Source organism: Pezoporus occidentalis, unplaced genomic scaffold (assembly GCF_034315485.1).
Source record: "Pezoporus occidentalis ecotype Australia unplaced genomic scaffold, CSIRO_AGI_Poc_V1 ctg236, whole genome shotgun sequence".
Classification (NCBI taxonomy): domain Eukaryota; kingdom Metazoa; phylum Chordata; class Aves; order Psittaciformes; family Psittacidae; genus Pezoporus; species Pezoporus occidentalis.
The window spans coordinates 704,531-721,662 of record NW_026914244.1 but is presented as its reverse complement, the minus strand read 5'-3'; the positions used below and the strand labels follow the sequence as shown (position 1 = coordinate 721,662).

The following is a 17,132-nucleotide window of genomic DNA, read 5'->3' as shown; positions in this document are numbered from 1 at the left end:
CCCAACTACCCTTTGGTTACCGTTTCACTTGCTTCTGTGCATGTAATTTATTAAACCCACTGAATATTTGCCATCTAGCTCTTAAATGTGAATGCCATCCTCCAAACACTTTCTGACCCTTCTGTTCCTGTAACACTGCCTTTCTGCTCTGCATTTCACATGGAATCATAGAATAGTTCAGGTTGGAAAACACCCTTAGGCTCAACTGTTAACCTAACACGACCAAGTCCACCACAATATAAGCCAATACCTCAATTGCAAAAGGTATTTAAATAAATATCTGTGCATTAAGATCACATAAAATGAAATCACTGTGCAACACCAGCAGTTCAGAGATAATGTCTCTTATGGAAGTCTGACACTTAGTTATGGTCAGCAAGGCTTCCCTATTAAATGATACAGGATCTGGGGTGAAACGTTATCAGTTGTGCCACAGACTTTGATGTTTGCTCATAAAATACAAGCAGCATTTTGAGGGTTTCTTTTGGGAGTTTTGCTGTTTTATCCTTCTTGGGACTATAAACTAGGAAACGAGCGAACTCGGTTTTAGGGCTTTGCTGGCATTCCAAGAATCTCTACATTCTGACATTCAGAGTTCAGAGGCAGAGGCACATTTGGTTTTTTTTTACACAAGCAAATCTGTTTTGAAAAGCAGCAGCATTTTGGAGACACAAAATACATGAGCCCTTGAGTAGCTCCAAATATCAAGGTAATACAAAGGAGATGGAAAAAACCCCAAACTAATCATTAACCTGTGATCAGAATGATTGTTGGGTCATTTTAACTGGGGTTGGTGGGTTTCAGAAAGCAAATGACGTCTGCTTTACCTCTTGTATGTACAATAGGAGGGAGGAGAGAAAAATGTCTAATATTGAAAGCAAATCACCTTTGTAGCAAGCTCGAAATCGCTGGGGACACTTGGGATGAACTCTCCCTTCTTTCTATGTGGGAAGCTTTTAATGAAAAAGGAAAAGGACCTGGTGAACTTTTACTGCAAAGGTTAATAACATAAAATACCAAGGAGCATTTTATAGAAGAAGCCAAGCCTGCAGATCTCATTACCTGGGCCTCCTGATCATGCATTCATGGCCAACAAGAGAAGTGGAAAACGCATTTGACACGTTTAAAGGGTTATAGTGGACGGTGTTCATGTTTTTGATTCCATTCCCGGTGCGCTTTTCTTGTTAATGGAAATATAAAAGACCACTGAGGTCATCCAGGCTGTCTTCCAGCCCAGGCAAGCTGTTCGCTCACCAGATGCTGACGGCGAAGACACACATGTCTGACTGCAATCAGTGTCAAGGTGAGGGCAAGATTTCAGTCCCTGTTCATCCATTAGCAACTGCAGTAACTCATTGTCTGTTCTACTTGTATCAATTTTAGGTGAAGATCTTGATTTCTGTCGCAAATCCACAGCTAGAAAATCAGGGGAGAGGTGTGGAGTCATTGACTGCCCTCAGTGAGAGAGCATGGCTGAGTCTTCATCCCATCCTGGAAGGGGACCAGTTTGCAAAGCCTTGAATAATGAAAGCCACCCAGATGACACATCTCTCTGGAGCTGGGGATTTCAGGAAGCAGTAGTCCTGGGAGAAAGACAACAAGAATCATGCTGTACTGACAGCAAGCAATGGAAATTGCAAGCTTTGACAGGAATTAGATTTGCAAAGGTAGAAACCATGCTCAGCAGCATGACAAGCTAATATGAGACGAACAGGTTGAAATATCTCTTTCCTGTTTGAGGTTAACCTTGGGCAAGAATGAATTTGTTGAATTTTAATATGGAAATATGTCCTGGCATGTATTCCAAACACCCTCCAAACAGTGATATTGATCTGACCTTCAATTAATGTGAGAGGCCCCCTGCAAAAATCAGATCTGTGTTGAATGGCAAATAGCTTTAATATTCTGAGGAGAGTGGATCATTTCCACGTCTGAGTTTGAGACCATAAATCACTAGGTTTATGGAGGTTTTTTTATTATCATTTTAATGCAGGCTTCTTTCCCTGGAGCAAAGGACCAAAAGCGTGATGTATGATTAAAAAATCACCCAGATGTCAGGAGGTACAGACAACAAATAATGTATCTGTACAAAAGGGAGTTATTTGAAATCTGTTCCTGCTCTCTGTTGCCACATTATTCAGGTACCTGCTGTATTTTGGTAGTGGGCTGGAATGAACACTCCCCATCTTTACCCTTTACACAATATGTGGGTATCATTCACCTTTCACACAGCATCCGTTCTAATGGCCAGCCTGTGCCTCCCTCACCTTGATGCAGCATCCCATATCCCACCCTACCATAAAGGATCACGAGGTATTTGCACTCACAACTCGTTGCTACCAAGACTACGTAGCAAACTGAATGGTCTTGATAGAGCAATATGGGTTTTAATTAAAAATACCCAAGAAAACAATTTGTTCTTTTGATACTTTTGGCAATAATGAGAATTCAACCAGGAGGTTTCCATACCCTCCTGTGCTACCTGTTCTTGAAGTCTTTGTATCGTCTTTATACCACCAGAGTCTCAATTCTCAGTTTTACAGGTATAGGAACAGCTGGGGTACTTCTGTGGCTGCACACCTGTATTTTAGGGAACACCTGAGTGGGCATCAATCCACTTTTCTTACAGCTGATTGATTTTTAATAGCAGTCCTGTTCCATCTGGGCTGTTAGCAAATAACCTTTCTTAGCCAGGAAGTCATACATAGGTTCATTGAAGCTGATCCTGAGCAGTTTTCCATGGAACTGTTGATCATCCAGGTGTGAACTTTGCAGGTTTAGTCTCTTAACTGATTTCCCATCTGGCCCAGAGAAAATTGTGTCCTTACAGGACTTCACAGCCCTTAATTAAACCAGGTACGGAAAATACCCAAGCTGAAAGATCAACTTGACCAACTGGTCCCCATGATTTGACAATCCATAGAGCAGGTGATGACCTTATGCCCTAAGGACTGTCCTCTTCAATGGCAGCTTGACCTTGGAAGCATCAGTTCACCTTTTACTTATCTTATTGAATAAGAGAAAAGATGGGCTCCAGTCTGCTTAAACTTGCCCATTTGGTGCCCCTCAAGTTCCAGATGACAATCCTGTCCGCCCACTTCCTGCTGTTGCTTTGTCTTACCTCTGTTATTGGATGCATCTACCTGCTCCTCTGCTCAAAGGTGAAGGATGGAGGAACTGGGTAGAGCTTTGTTTAATTGCAAGGTGAAAAAGCGTTAAATAAGTGCTGAGGTCTAGACTTGGAGCTATTTTTTTTTGTAAGATCTTTTTATTGTACCACAAAATATCATCAATCCTCTTCTCTTATATAGGCTTATTATACATAGCAATAAGTGGCTGTATATGGAGTTTGTCTTCGGATACTGTCACTACTCTGGGCTTTTCCCTACCTCCATTCCAGTTGCTGAGTATTTTCCTTAGTCCTTGGTAAGTACAAGAATATTTGATTCCCTGACTCTGTGTGATTCCCTGTGTAAATGACTGCTGCTCAGGCTTGTGAGGAAGGTTTCCTCGCGCTGCTCTTTCTCTCTTGTAGTCTTGTAAAGAGCATTTTGCATTGCAGGTCGCACACTAAATCAGTTGCTTGGCTCTCACACAGAGTTGCTGAATTAACATGATGTGACCCAGAGATGCAAAGGGATTTCTTTCATTAGCGGTGGCGGGATGCTCGGGAGAACACAAGATGTGTTTCCTAGACAACAGCCAATGTTACCCTGTAAGGAAGAAAGTACAAAGGCTGAAAAGGGAGTTTATGAAGAGTAGGGATCGATTTAGGAAAAAAACCCTGAACAGCAAGATTAAAGTTCTTTTCTACAATGTAAACCCCATCAAACAGAGCGATCTGCCTGCAGAGTCTGTGAGACAGCGGTGGTGGCCTCAGCAATGAAAAGACCCATAAAACAAAGCCCAGAAATGAATGTTTCAAACACAGCTCATCACTTCCTGAAGTCTGTACGTGCTGCAGCCTTAAAGTCACAATCCTTGTCTGACTTCCCCAAATAAAGCAATCAAGTATGATAATCCTGATGGAATACACACGGATGGCAGCTTGCACAGGATCTTATTCAGCTGAAGTTATAGTTCAGATTCTGTGCAGGATAAATAGATGTCAGCTGAAGTATGGTCTCTGCTCTGGATGCTCACAGTAGGAAGATTGATGCAGCCTTTTGGTTAATATTTAAGTGCCATTCCTGGCAGAATTCTATGCATCAGCTTGAGCAACCAGCTTGTATCCCAGCCCTGTGCTTCATTTTAGAAGCTTGGATGCATCATTTGTCTGCTTCAGTAGTTAGGAAAGTATGGCTTAAATTTCCCTCATCTGACCTTTCTTAAATGATTAGAAAGATGATTATTTTTCTGTGCTTACAACTATAGCTACTTGGGCTAACGCTGCTCTAGAGAACTGTTTTAGGATCCTAGAAGTGTATGATTTTAGGTTGCAGTTTCACAGCCATGCAAGCTGCCATCAGAAAGGCATGGTCTTTTTCTGCCCCCTCATCTCTTTATCCTCTCTTTCCTTTTGCCCAGTCTGTGGTGGCTTTTTCCTGACCTGATTCATTAACCTGAAAAAGGCAACGGGCCTCTCCTGCTTTGTTCTGACTAGTTAGCTTTCAGATGGGTTAGTGAGTTGAATTGATTCTGGATAGTCCTGGCAACCCTCAGGGATGCCACAAAGCTGAGCAGTGCAAGGGGAGATGAAGGGGGAGCTGCTGCTCCTTTCTCTGGCAGGACATTATTGCATTGCCCTCCTGTTTCACTAAACTACAGCATCAGGGGAGAGAAGTCAAGTGTTTGCTGAGAAACAGGAGTTCTCTATGTCCAAAATACAGTAGTCTTGGACCAGGACCCTCCCATCCTATCCTTTATCTGAGGATTTATAACCTTTTACAGTTAATTCTAGTGAATTATGAATTAACTGGTATGACAGGAAAACGGAAATGGTACACCATCTTCAGGGTCTGCACAGAGGAAGGGAACTACAGGCCACTCAGCATCACCTTGGTCCATAGAAAGATTGTGGAGCAGTTCCTTATGAAAACTCTTTACTGGGACATTAAGAACAAATATTGGAACAGCCAGCATGGATCTACTGCCATGGATCCATGCTTGACCATCCTGATGGGCTTTGGGGATGAAAGGAATGTTCACTTTGACTTGAGAAAGGCTTTTGGAATAGTTTTGCATATTGTCTTAGTAGCCAGAATAAGGAGAGGTGGACTACAAAGTGAGGGGAAAACTGTTTGAATGGTTCAAAGTCTGACCAGCATCTGTTTACTGGATGTTTCTCAAGGGTCTGCATTGCAGCTGATATTTAACATCTTCTGTATTGACCTGGACTATAGAATCATAGAAGGGTTTGGAAGGGACCTTTAAAGATCACCTACTTCAGCCCTTCCTTTAGAGCAGTTTGCTGCAAGCCCTGTCCAACCTGACCTTGAACACTGCCAGGGATGGGGCAGCCACAGCTTCTCTGGGCACCCTGTGCCAGCACCTCAGCACCCTCACCTGGATCATGGGCCACAATGCACCCCTCAGCAAACCTCCCAATGATGTCAAATGCAGGGTAATGTGTTCACTTGCTCCCAGAAACCCAAAAAGGGCAAATCTGAAAGCAGACCTCAGAACAAGCGGTAAAGTCTATGTTTTAACCGTGAAACTGTTTCTCTGTGTCTCTCTTTTCCACGCCAGCATCTGGTAGATGATTGTTAAGCCACTGCTGCTGCTGCAAAACTTTATGTAACCAGTTCTGCTTTCAGTTCTGTTTATTAAAAAAGGAGAATTATTGGCAAAGTAGTAATAAACACCTCCGGCTTTATTGCTTGCTTTTAGTTAATATCCTTTTCTCTCTCCAAAGTATTTCCTAGGCAGATATATCACTCTGAGGCTCCCAGTGTGCAGAATGTTAGTAAAGTTTGCTGGAACAAGAAGTTATCTCAATGTAGAGCCCTGGGACACTGCAATTTATTGAGCTGCTTTGCTGGGTAGGTTTCCCTCTCCCCTGCCTGCCAGTGGATGTCACACTTAACACAAACCTGGCATAACCAATGAGGCAGATTCCTACTCCTTCCATTAAAAAGTGTGCTTGTGCTGAAACTTTACAGCCTCCTCAAAGCAAGCTTTGACTGTAGCCTGAGGAAAGGCAACAAAATCCAACGTAGACTGTGTAGGCAATGAGGATTTATTTTCTCTTTTATGGAACTAGACTGACACCTTCCTAACAGATACACGCAATAGTACTGTGAGGAATTACCAGATTTCTTTGTGAGAAAAGCTTTTTCCCCTGTTTTGTCAGTGACCTGTATCCATGCAAGGGAATTCTGTTACAAATAGAGCTGAACACACATGCTCACCTCAGTAACACTTTCTTCATTATTTCATTATCAGAGCAATGCAGTCCCTGGGATTTCCTTCTAACTGCTTCCATGGTGGCTCGATGTATTCTATCCTGGCAAAGCATCGTGGCACAGGTAGCTCCAGGCAGTGAGGCATTGCTGCTGTTAGCTTCTGTGCCCGGAGAAAAGCAGTGTCAAGAACAGCGGGTGAGTTTGTAAGTTGTGAGGCATTTGAAAATGAGCACTAGCACAAATGGTACCCCACTCAGAACGGGAAGTACACAACAGGACCTTTAAAGGCAGTTCTGGGTACTAGAGAGTTATTGACTTTCTCTGAGGTGCAGGAAACAAGGCTGTACCAAAAGCTGTGCAGGAGTTCATTGTCAGCATCCTGGTCTCCTGGGCTGGCATTGCAAATACAGAAGCATTTGTCTTTATATTCTGTTGCTGAAATCTTGGGGCTAAATGAAAAACAAACCCCCAAAGCTCTCTAGACTGAGCGCCTAAATGTTTTCTATTGACTTTACTGTCCAAGACATTCACTTTGAAAGCAATTCTTAGAAGCTGGAATTAGATTGTCATATTCAAAGCTCTTGGATTTGTCTTGGCCACTAAAGCTGAAATTAGGGAGTGCTTGGCAGCAACCTTTCTTGTCTACAGAGGCATCCTGTGAGAGAGTCTACTCTAGTATAGACCATCTATCAGTCGTAATGGCATCGTGGTTCTATCAGTTACTATGTTTAGTTAGACTGAACTTAAACTGTGGTTGTGTTATCGTTGCCATATTGGTAAAAGAAAGATCTCAGGTACAAAATCAGCAGGATTCCAGCTCAGTTTGCTGTGCAGAACCTACAAGGTGAGCTCTCTCTCAGTCTGCTTTGAGTAGAGCTGTTCCCTGTGGCAAGGATCCTTGCATGGCAGAGCAGAAGGGATGAGATGTGTCCACATGTCCTTCATGTTACTACTGCGTGAAGCAGTAATGTTTACTGGCCACCTATAGATACCAGTGTTACTGACCCTGTGATGAAAAGGGGTGGCCTTGGATGCAGTGTGGAGGGAACCTTCTGATTAGGCATGAGGAGAGACCTTTGCATCCTGTGCTGTCACCATTAGATATTTCTTCCTGGCCAGAATGATGTCTCCAGGGAAGAACCTTTTCCATGCACTGCCATGGCAGAGCATTTAATGGAAGGGAGTGTGGATTGTGTTCCCAGAGCTTCCTGCTTTGGCAATGCAGATACAGCTTCAAAACTGGGAGCACTGTAATACAAAGATTTCTGATGTTTGGCAGGAGAAAGGATGCTAATTTGTACAGCGGTGCCAGCCGAGCTGTGCCGCTTCCTGAGGAGAGCATCGGGTCTCCTACTGACATGATCCTTTGTCAGAAGATGCTGGAAAAGGCTGTATTATCAGCTGTTACAACAGTGGTAGCTGAGGTGAAAAAGCCTTTTCTGTCTTGACAATAAGGTGGGAATTGTCTAGCAGTACAGATCTACAAAGAGGGGAATTAGGCGAGTTTGGGAAGCTGAGTGTGACTGTAGGAAGGGAGGGGATGACTGTCACCAACCTGCGTTCAATATGGATTTAAATGAAGCATTTCAAGCCACGCTGGCACTGACAATGGCAATGACAATGACATTTCTAGTGCTGGAAACTGCATTGTAACAGAAATGACTTTTTCTTTTCTCTTTGTTTCCTTTGCAAGAGCTTTAAGGCACTTGAACATGCGTACACTGGTGATCCTGGAGGCAGAAGGTTTGTATTTAGATCGAAATCTGTTCAGATCGGGTACAGGGGGTTAAACAGTCCCAGGTTAGTTGGGGAGGAAGGGATGGGTAGAGATCAGACTATTTAGACCCCGTATTTTTGTTAGGTGTGTGTGTAGTATAATAATCCCATTCTAAATGTAAGTAAGTGGGTAGCAGTCTGAATTTGTATCAAAAGGGGATACATGCAGGATGTTGTAGATACTGTGATAAGACAGCTAATGTAACACAACTATATTTTATAAGCCATATGCTGAATTTCATTGACTGAAAGGGAACCACTTGTTTCCAGTTGCTTATTTCACAATCAAAGGAGAAAGAGAAGTAAGTTCCAACTATTTCTTTTAAGCTAAGGTTCATTTACAAACAGTCTTCACCCTTCCAAATCCAACAAGCAGACTTTAAGGAGATTATAAGTGGTTTGATATAAATTAGCCTCTTGCTTGAAAACTACATTTGCTGCTTCAATAAGCTTTCTGATAGTTACACTAAGACCCACTAAAACACCCCAGAGACCACAAAAGACTTGCATTAGAAAGCATAAAGGTGTCTCTGCTGCTGCTTTTAGTTTTCCTCCTAATACAGCTTAGCAATAACATAGAGCTTTTCATCATCATTAACTAATACAGATGTTAATGAATCAGTCCTGCTTGCTATTAAATTGCTAGTCTACTAAAATTTATCCTTTCTATTCCCTGAAGGTCTTTTATTATATCAGTGAGGTCTTCTGCTCGTCTTCTCTTTTCCTCAGCATGTTTAACCTTCTTTTGCTTATCATTTAGGGTCTTTAGGGCTTATTAGCTCTGTTATCCTCTCTTGAACCTTCTGTTGTCCATTTGTCTTTTCTTTGTCTAACCAGAACTGTGTGGTTGCCCCATGTTCTATTGTGATTAAGAGTAAAATATCAGGAAAAACTGAATCAGGGTTAACTCTACCAGAAGCCAGATTCAAGAGTCGTGCTCAGGAATTGAGACCTGACTTCCTGGTCCATAGCAAGATGCAGTGCTACCTGCAATGGCTTTGATTTTTAGTTTTAAAGGAGGTTTGTCACTGTGTGCTGATGAGGCATTTCCCAGTACATTGTGTCAGTTTGTGTGCACATGCTTCCGAGGAAAAAAGAGTAGAAATCTGTAAAGAATGGAAAAAAGATCCCCACAATGATCTGGAGTCTCAAAATCGTGCTCAATAATGAGAGACTGAAGAACTACTTCAAGATAAGGGAACTTAGAGCAAACCTGTAGAACCTCCAGGGAGAGGATTGCAGAGAGCGCTGAAATTAAACGAAGGTGCAACAGAAAACAGTTGGAAAACTGGAGACAGACAAATTCAAGGTACATTGAAGATTCACTGAGAGTAATTAACCATCAGAACCATTACCCTGTGGACAGAGTGAATTGGTTGAAGTATTTCAATTGAGACTGAGGATTTTTCCTAGATATGTGGTTGTCCAGCCAGAAGTTACTGCATGAGATTCTTTGCCACTGCATTCTGTAGGAAGTCAGACTAATTCATCACAGTCTCTTTAAGCCTGGAAATTTAAGACCTTGTATGCTCAAAATTGAATTTCTATTATTTTTCTCCTTCTAAGTGTTTTGGGAGGGGAATCTGGCTTATTCCCGGTTCAACATCACCTCTCTTGGGATTCTTGCCCACTCACATTCCCAAGTGTTTTCCAGGGAACAGTGCAGAATATACCTTATCATTCAAACCCCTTTACTCCCTTGGTGTCCTGTACCATTAGATCCCTTCTAGCTTATTCCCATTCTTTCCTCTTTCTCTTCCACCATAACACTGCATTGACTGAGGTTTGATGGTTGTGGTGACTCCCCTATCCATGTTTAACCCCCAGCTGGTTATTCTGCCCAGGGTGTTTCTGCAGGCCATGTAATTATACCCATGGATTTAATCCCTTTAACATCTTTACTGTTATTGCTGCTGCTTCAGTGAGGCAGCACAAGCTCTGTCAGGCAGGCTCGCTGTGGGTAAAGGCGTGCTGACTGTCTGCAATTTAGGTATCATTTGCTCAGCATTCCATGCCAGCTCCTTTCTGCTGTTCCTATTATTCAAATCATGCTTGTAGAGCCTTCTAGCTCTGTGTCTTCTTGATATCCATAATAAATGTAACAGACTCCATCCTGCTACTTCTGCCTGTTCTGTCCATCCCAAGGAACTTGTCTCTGCTGTTAAAGCTGTACAGCCACATTTGGCTGATCTCTGCAGAGTCAGAGACTTGAATTGTCATTTCTTTGCCTCTCTTCCCCCTTTGTGTTGTGTACAGTCCCTCCTCACTCTCTCCATGAAAACCAAGTGCAGGGTAATGAGGCTTTATGTCTCTTATCACAACTTTCTTCCATTTCTACCACTTTTATTACCCATTTTGCAAGCTGGTTTTTTGCTCCATAAACAGGCTTCTCTTCTCTGCCTGTTGCTCCTTGCCTGTATGCACACCACACGCATTTGCCCCCAACCTTTACTGTCCAAATGCCCTCATTTCTCATGGCCGCTGCTGAGAGTGAGCATCTCTGGTGAGCGGTGAGTCAATCCATTCCTCAGTGTGATGTGTTCCAGCTCCTTCATTTCACCCAGGATTTACAGAGTTGAAAGCTATTGATATCCTTGCTATAAAAAGGCATTTTAGTGCTGCCTGTAAAAACAAACCATACCATACCCACCCAGTGATGATGCTTTTGCACTGAGTGATTGCTTTTCTCTCTCTCTCATGCCTGTGTTGCAAGTATAACTTCTCTTCAAGGATGGGATATCAGAGCCTTTTTCTAATGCATTGATGACCCATTTTTATCTTGTATCGTGCTGTTCAAAGACAAAAGAAGGTGAGACCATATGAGGCAGCTTTCATGATTAATTGGTCTCTGCTACCTGTCCCAGAATGCAGATTGAAACTGGAACACACGGGCTCCCAAAGCTAAATTCACAGAAAGCAGCTGGGGGTTTTTCTGCTAAGAAGCAGGAACACACACCTGCCACTCAATATGGGAATGAGCTTTAAAAGACTGGGTTGTTTCAACCAGATCAAAGCAACAGCAGCTTTAGATACAGTCATTTAAACCTATTTACATCCTCTTTCCTGTTGTCTGTCATAGCCATAGAGAGGCACTTTAAGAATGATGCATTCCTGTGCATCCTGTATGTGTTTCAGTTCAGAGCCACAGGCAGTAGCTAATTTCCATTCTTTTGCCTGTACAAGATCATCTCTGATAAACTGCTCATTTGGCACATTAATAATAACAGGGAGTCAAGCGCTTGTACCCTTGTGGTACGTGAGCACCTCACTGTTGTGTGTGAATTTGCTTCCCAGTACTTAGTGAGAAAAGTGATATCCCCTTTACATAAATATGGAGTAGAAGCATACAGACAGGCAAACGCTGCTGTCGGTGTAGTAAGCAGCATTGCAATGAGGAAGCCTCCGCACAGGAATCAAGCATTCCGATGAGCATTTGAAGAAATCAGAGTAGAACAACCACACTTTGAGCCCAGGGGCAGAGAAATGCTTTGAACAGATGGACAGGGGATCTGCAGAGCCCCATGGCAGCACTTAAAGCTCCGCAGCCGAATGGAAGGAGATCTCACTACTTCAGGGGAGAAGGGACAACAGGAGATGCAGCCACAGCCAGGGAATAATTAACTGGGCCCTATGAAATCTTTAAACACTAACATGGTTAGTGATTTGATTGCAAAATACTTTGGAATGACTTAATCTGCTCTAAAAGAGAGGCTGTTTGTTCATCCTTGCTTCTGTGTGTGTTTTGGGCAAGGGTGGGGAATGTAAGCATCCTGTTGGTGCTTTTAAGATGTTTAAGACACTTTCAGTGTGGTTTTTGTTCACTTCAGAAACCTAAAAGCACTTCACTTGTTGTCAAGCTCTGCGGGTGTCACAAACTCAGCAGAGGAAGTTGTTTGCAGCAGATTCATTCCGTGTTGTAGGAAATAACTGCATTACACTTTCTCTCAAAGTGACTGTGACTTTATCCTGCTTCTGTTGCTCTGATGCCTGGGGGCAATCCCAACTTTAAGTCCCAGTCATTTCTGGCTATCAAAAATGCTGGCTTCACGTTCTCCTGAAGCTGCTATTTGTATGAGGGAGCTGTGCCTACCTGAGCAGGCTTTCACTTTGGGTCAGACTGCCCAACTCTGCTCAGTTCCTGCCCAGTGACAAGCGGTGCCTCAACCCTGCCTCAGAGCTACACACGTGCCACTGTTCAAGTGTCACAGTGCAGTGAAGCAACTGATATCCATATACAGCTGTGGGGTGTGAAAGTGGAGAAACTTAATTATTTAACATCATAAAGGATCTCACCTGGCAGGGAAGCCTTTTCCTGTTTGTGTTCAAATGGATGCAACATAGAGTAAAGCTTAAGCGCTTTCCTAACTGCTGACACCTCCAGATAATTCTGTTCATGGGCAGATGAGTATTTCCATGCAGTGCCCAGGCACCTGATATCAATGGCAATATCCTGCCCCTTTACTCTGCTCTCGTGAGACCTCACCTGGAGTATTGTGTGCAGTTCTGGTGTCCTCAACATAAAAAGGACATGGAACTGTTGGAACAAGTCCAGAGGAGGCCACGAGGATGATCAGGGGCCTGGAGCACCTCCTGTATGGAGACAGGCTGAGGAAGTTGGGGCTGTTCAGCCTGGAGAAGAGAAGGCTGCATGGAGACCTCATAGCAGCCTTCCAGTATCTGAAGGGGGCCTATAGGGATGCTGGGGAGGGACTCTTCATTAGGGACTGTAGTGATAGGACAAGGGGTAACGGGTTCAAACTGAAACAGGGGAAGTTTAGATTGGATATAAGAAGGAAATTCTTTCCTGTAAGGGTGATGAGGCACTGGAATGGGTTGCCCAGGGAGGTTGTGAATGCTCCATCCCTGGCAGTGTTCAAGACCAGGTTCTATGAGGCCTTGGGTGATAGGGTTTAGTGTAAGGTGTCCCTGCCCACGGCAGGGGTGTTGGAACTGGATGATCTTAAGGTCCTTTCCAACCCTAACGATTCTATGATTCTATGATCCTGCCCCTCTACTCTGCTCTCGTGAGACCTCACTTGGAGTATTGTGTGCAGTTCTGGTGTCCTCAACATAAAAAGGACAAGGAATTGTTGGAACAATTCCAGAGGAGGCCACGAGGATGATCAGGGACTGGAGCACCTCCTGTATGAAGACAGGCTGAGAAGGTTGGGGCTGTTCAGGCTGGAGAAGAGAAGGCTGCGTGGAGACCCCAGGGACGTTGTGAATGCTCCATCCCTGGCTGTGTTCAAGGCCAGGCTGGACGAAGCCTTGGGTGACATGGTTTAGTGTGAGTTGTCCCTGACCATGGCAGGGGGGTTGGAACTGGATGATCTTAAGGCCCTTTACAACCCTAACTATTCTATGATTCTAAGGCTCCCACAGCTGCCTGCTCGGCTCATGGCAGCCTGGAAGGGAGGTATTTAGTCATGGGGCAAGATGATATTTATGAAGATTGTATGTATGATATATATAAAAACTATATATATGGCCTATTAAGTAGCGGCAGGTTGTTGGGAACTCCTGTGTTATACAGCAGACTGACACTTGAAATAGTGAAAAGGCTCTAGCCTAATTTAAAATGATATCAGTGAGACAGAGTGGAAACTACAGTGAACACTGTCATGAGCAGAGATAATACATAATGATGTGCTTGTACATGGGCTGTGGCTGTTGTCAGACCCTGAGGAAATCCAATCTGTTCCAGCCGTTCTAGAGATTTCTGTGCCAGTGCACGTAAATCTGCTTTAGTGCTGATGGTTGATATGTAGCACTCTTGGGGTTCTACAAGTATCAAAAGGTGCAGCAAATACTTCACATATTTCCTTACAGAGCGAATCCAACCCAAACTCTGTGTTCCACCACAGCACTACAGCCCAGCTGGTATTAGCAGCATGGGTATTACAATCAAGGCTAGCACGTAGCTCCTTATTTCTGGGTTACCATCAAATGATCTATGATGCCCTGCAATCTAGTGACAGACGATCTGGGACAACAAGGCACATAACATCATTTTGATATTTTGAGAAATGGGGACAAAAGAATTAGAACAGTCTTGTTGGCTGCCTTAAAAATTGCTTTGAGTAAAAATGCACTTGATGGACATCTTTAACTGTAAATGCAGCTATTAAATAAATGAATTGAAAAAGGGTTTTGGAGCCTTCTAGCAATAAAACCATATGATTGCATTTCCTTCAGCAGTATAATTTACTGCGGAGACAATGTTGATGAAATATAGATAAGGTTTTAAATTGTATATAGTAATAACAGGGATTTAGTTGGAATGGTAACACCTATCCCAGCTTTCTAACATGAATCTAACTATAAAACTTGAAATCACTGTTGCTGAACTCAATACGTCTGTGAGACTGTATGAACAAATACAATTCAGCTTGACTTGATAAATGTCTTGTTGTCTGTGCATTGAATTTTGAATTATAGAAACAATCAATACTCTTTGGGAGTATTTAATCTTCTTTTCTGTTGTTAACTTTCACCAAAGGTGAAACCTAAGCAGCACACAAACAGAATATTCCATGCAGACCTAAGTTCTCTTTAAAGTACCGTTTGAAAAAGAAACCATTGCTTAAAAGTAAGCAGAAAACTGGATTCAAAGAACTGGAAACACATTAAAATAACAACTGTACTGTAATTACTTCAGAGGAGTGGACCGAGCATCCTGTGCCTGGGCAAGTTCGTGAAACAGTGTCCCTAAATTCAAGCTTACACTGGTACAGGTTCAAATGGTGTTCACCTTGTTGGTATAAAGGTATAAAGTAAATGGTTGTTTCATGTTGTCTGGTTGATTAAGACAAGTCCCACATGGAAACCAAACCTCCTTTGTTCATTCCTAGGCTGTGGCATGAGTTTGGTGCACAATTTAGTGAATGAATGGTATGAACACTGCCTCCTGTGGAATGTGGAGTGTTCTCTGTTGATGATGAAGGAAATCTCTTTAGATGCAGATTACAACCAAGATGAGGCTTTAAAACTCAAAGTGAAGTAACCTCAGTGATGAAGGAGGATAGATGTGTGTACCATTCTTATCAGGCTAGTAACACTGACTTTAAAGATCATAGCTGGTATGAACCAGACTCTTCTAGAGTCTAAATGGACCTGTTGCCTGTACAAAATGCATGCCATAGCAAATAAAAATACAATTATACTGCATTTGCCTTTCTTACCATGAACAATTGCACCCTTTTTACCCTGGGATTTTGTGCACACACATAAAAACTCAATTCATCTGCCTTTTGCTAGGGGATCAAGATAAAAATTACCTACTTCACTGCTGCCTTAATTTCTGAGGCTTGGTGTTGACCATCCCCATAAATTCCCTCAATTAAAAGCTGGATCTGCCATTTGGGATCAAATAGGTTTTCAAGAAACCTAAATCTCCCTTGTTTCAGTTTGAACCCTTTACTGTTGGATTTTCAGAAGGCTTTTCAGCTTGTTATCTACAGCATGAGTTTTAATGTCAGCCACAAGTCGTCTTTAAAGTCTGACTTTAGACAGACCCTTAACAGCATGCAAACAAGAAACTTTGTTGGCTTTAACAGAGCAATACACGGTTGATGGAGCTCCCTACTGATGCAGAGATATTTGCCTGTTCACAAATTGAAGAAGGGAAATAGTACAGAAGTTGTATAGTGAGAAGCCAATGAGTGCATTAGGACATTAAATACCTTGGGTGTGCCACAGTGGGCTCAGCAGGGTTTCCTCACAGTTTATGAGTATCTTGGGCTTTGCAGTTCAAGACACCCTCTAACACTGTGTGCGTGCTTCGTGTTGCCTTGTTCTCTCCTCCACAGGTGTGCATCATGCTTTGCAGAGGAGTCACAAAGGCAAGGATCTTCAAAGAGCACACAAAAGCAAAGGTGGAAACAGAGGGAAGGAACTCCTCTTGGGTCTTGTGCTCCTGGGAAGTTTATGGGCCCATGGGGGTGAGTGCTGTGCGCCATCCAAATGACTCTGGTATCTCTTCTTGACTAAGACTTGCGAGTAAATTTGGGTCCAGATTTCTTTCCTTCGCTACCTCCCTTATAGATTCCACCTGGAGATTTTAAATGTCAGTCAAAATCCTGAGGCTTAATCTCAAAAGCAACAGTGAATTATTATCATTATTATTATTGCTGCTTTTAGTGGCTAAATTAGTTTCATCTTCTATATCCCTGGAATAAGTTAAAGCACATTTTCAAGATGTTCACAATCTCTGCAGTGGCTAACACCACAGAAAATAATTAATGAAAGAGTAAAAAACCACGATCGACCCCCAGAAGAATGTTTCTAGTCTGAAACTCAGAAAATTAGATCCCTATTTTTTAAGTTAGTTAAAAGGTCAAGCAATATCACATACTTTCAAGGAAGATATTTCTTTCTAAATGCCCTGCACTCCCAATTTTCTTATTCCTTGGCTCCACGAGGTGATGGGCTCTGTTCTCATTTCAGGGTATATGTTGTATATTGAGCAGGTGGGTGCCCAGTTTTGTCTTTAAATAGAAAGACATTATTTTCTCAGAACCCCATCTATATTTTGACAAATACTGACGAATTTCTGCCGTACCTCTCTACCACAGAGACACAGGAGTTGATTCTGAAGGAAGCCCACTGGCAAGCTGTCATAAAGAAAGCTGTGAAAATCCAGAGGGAAGTATTATTAAAGTCTTGTTTATAATTTTGTAATGAAAACCAGAATCCCTGTGAGTCCACGCTCAACTTCAGGCAATCCCTCAAGAGTAGAAAGCTTTAAAAGCTTTGTATAGGGTACTTACAGTATAACTGTGTACCTTAATATACCTTTATATAAGTATCCTTACACTAGAAAGATACTGAAAGTTGGCTTTAATTAAGGGAGTGATCCCTAGGGGAGGGGACAGGGAAAGAGGGAAATTTTCCTTGCTTGGAAACCTGAACCAGAAAAAGGGCAATTAGTTGTTGAATGATATTGCAAATACCAAATCAGACTAATCCTACAGTAAACTGTAACTCTGGAAGGTCTGGCAGTGTGATAGTTTT

At 42.6% G+C, this 17,132-nt stretch overlaps 1 long non-coding RNA gene across 1 annotated transcript; it reads left to right on the top strand.

Annotated features, from left to right (window-relative positions):
• The first annotated feature begins 5,427 nt into the window (after positions 1 to 5,427).
• LOC134165298 (uncharacterized) lies at positions 5,428 to 17,095 on the top strand. Its single transcript, XR_009965470.1, has 3 exons — positions 5,428 to 6,539; positions 8,038 to 8,087; positions 15,929 to 17,095. It is a non-coding gene; the product is annotated as an uncharacterized LOC134165298 (long non-coding RNA).
• Positions 17,096 to 17,132: the final 37 nt, after the last annotated feature.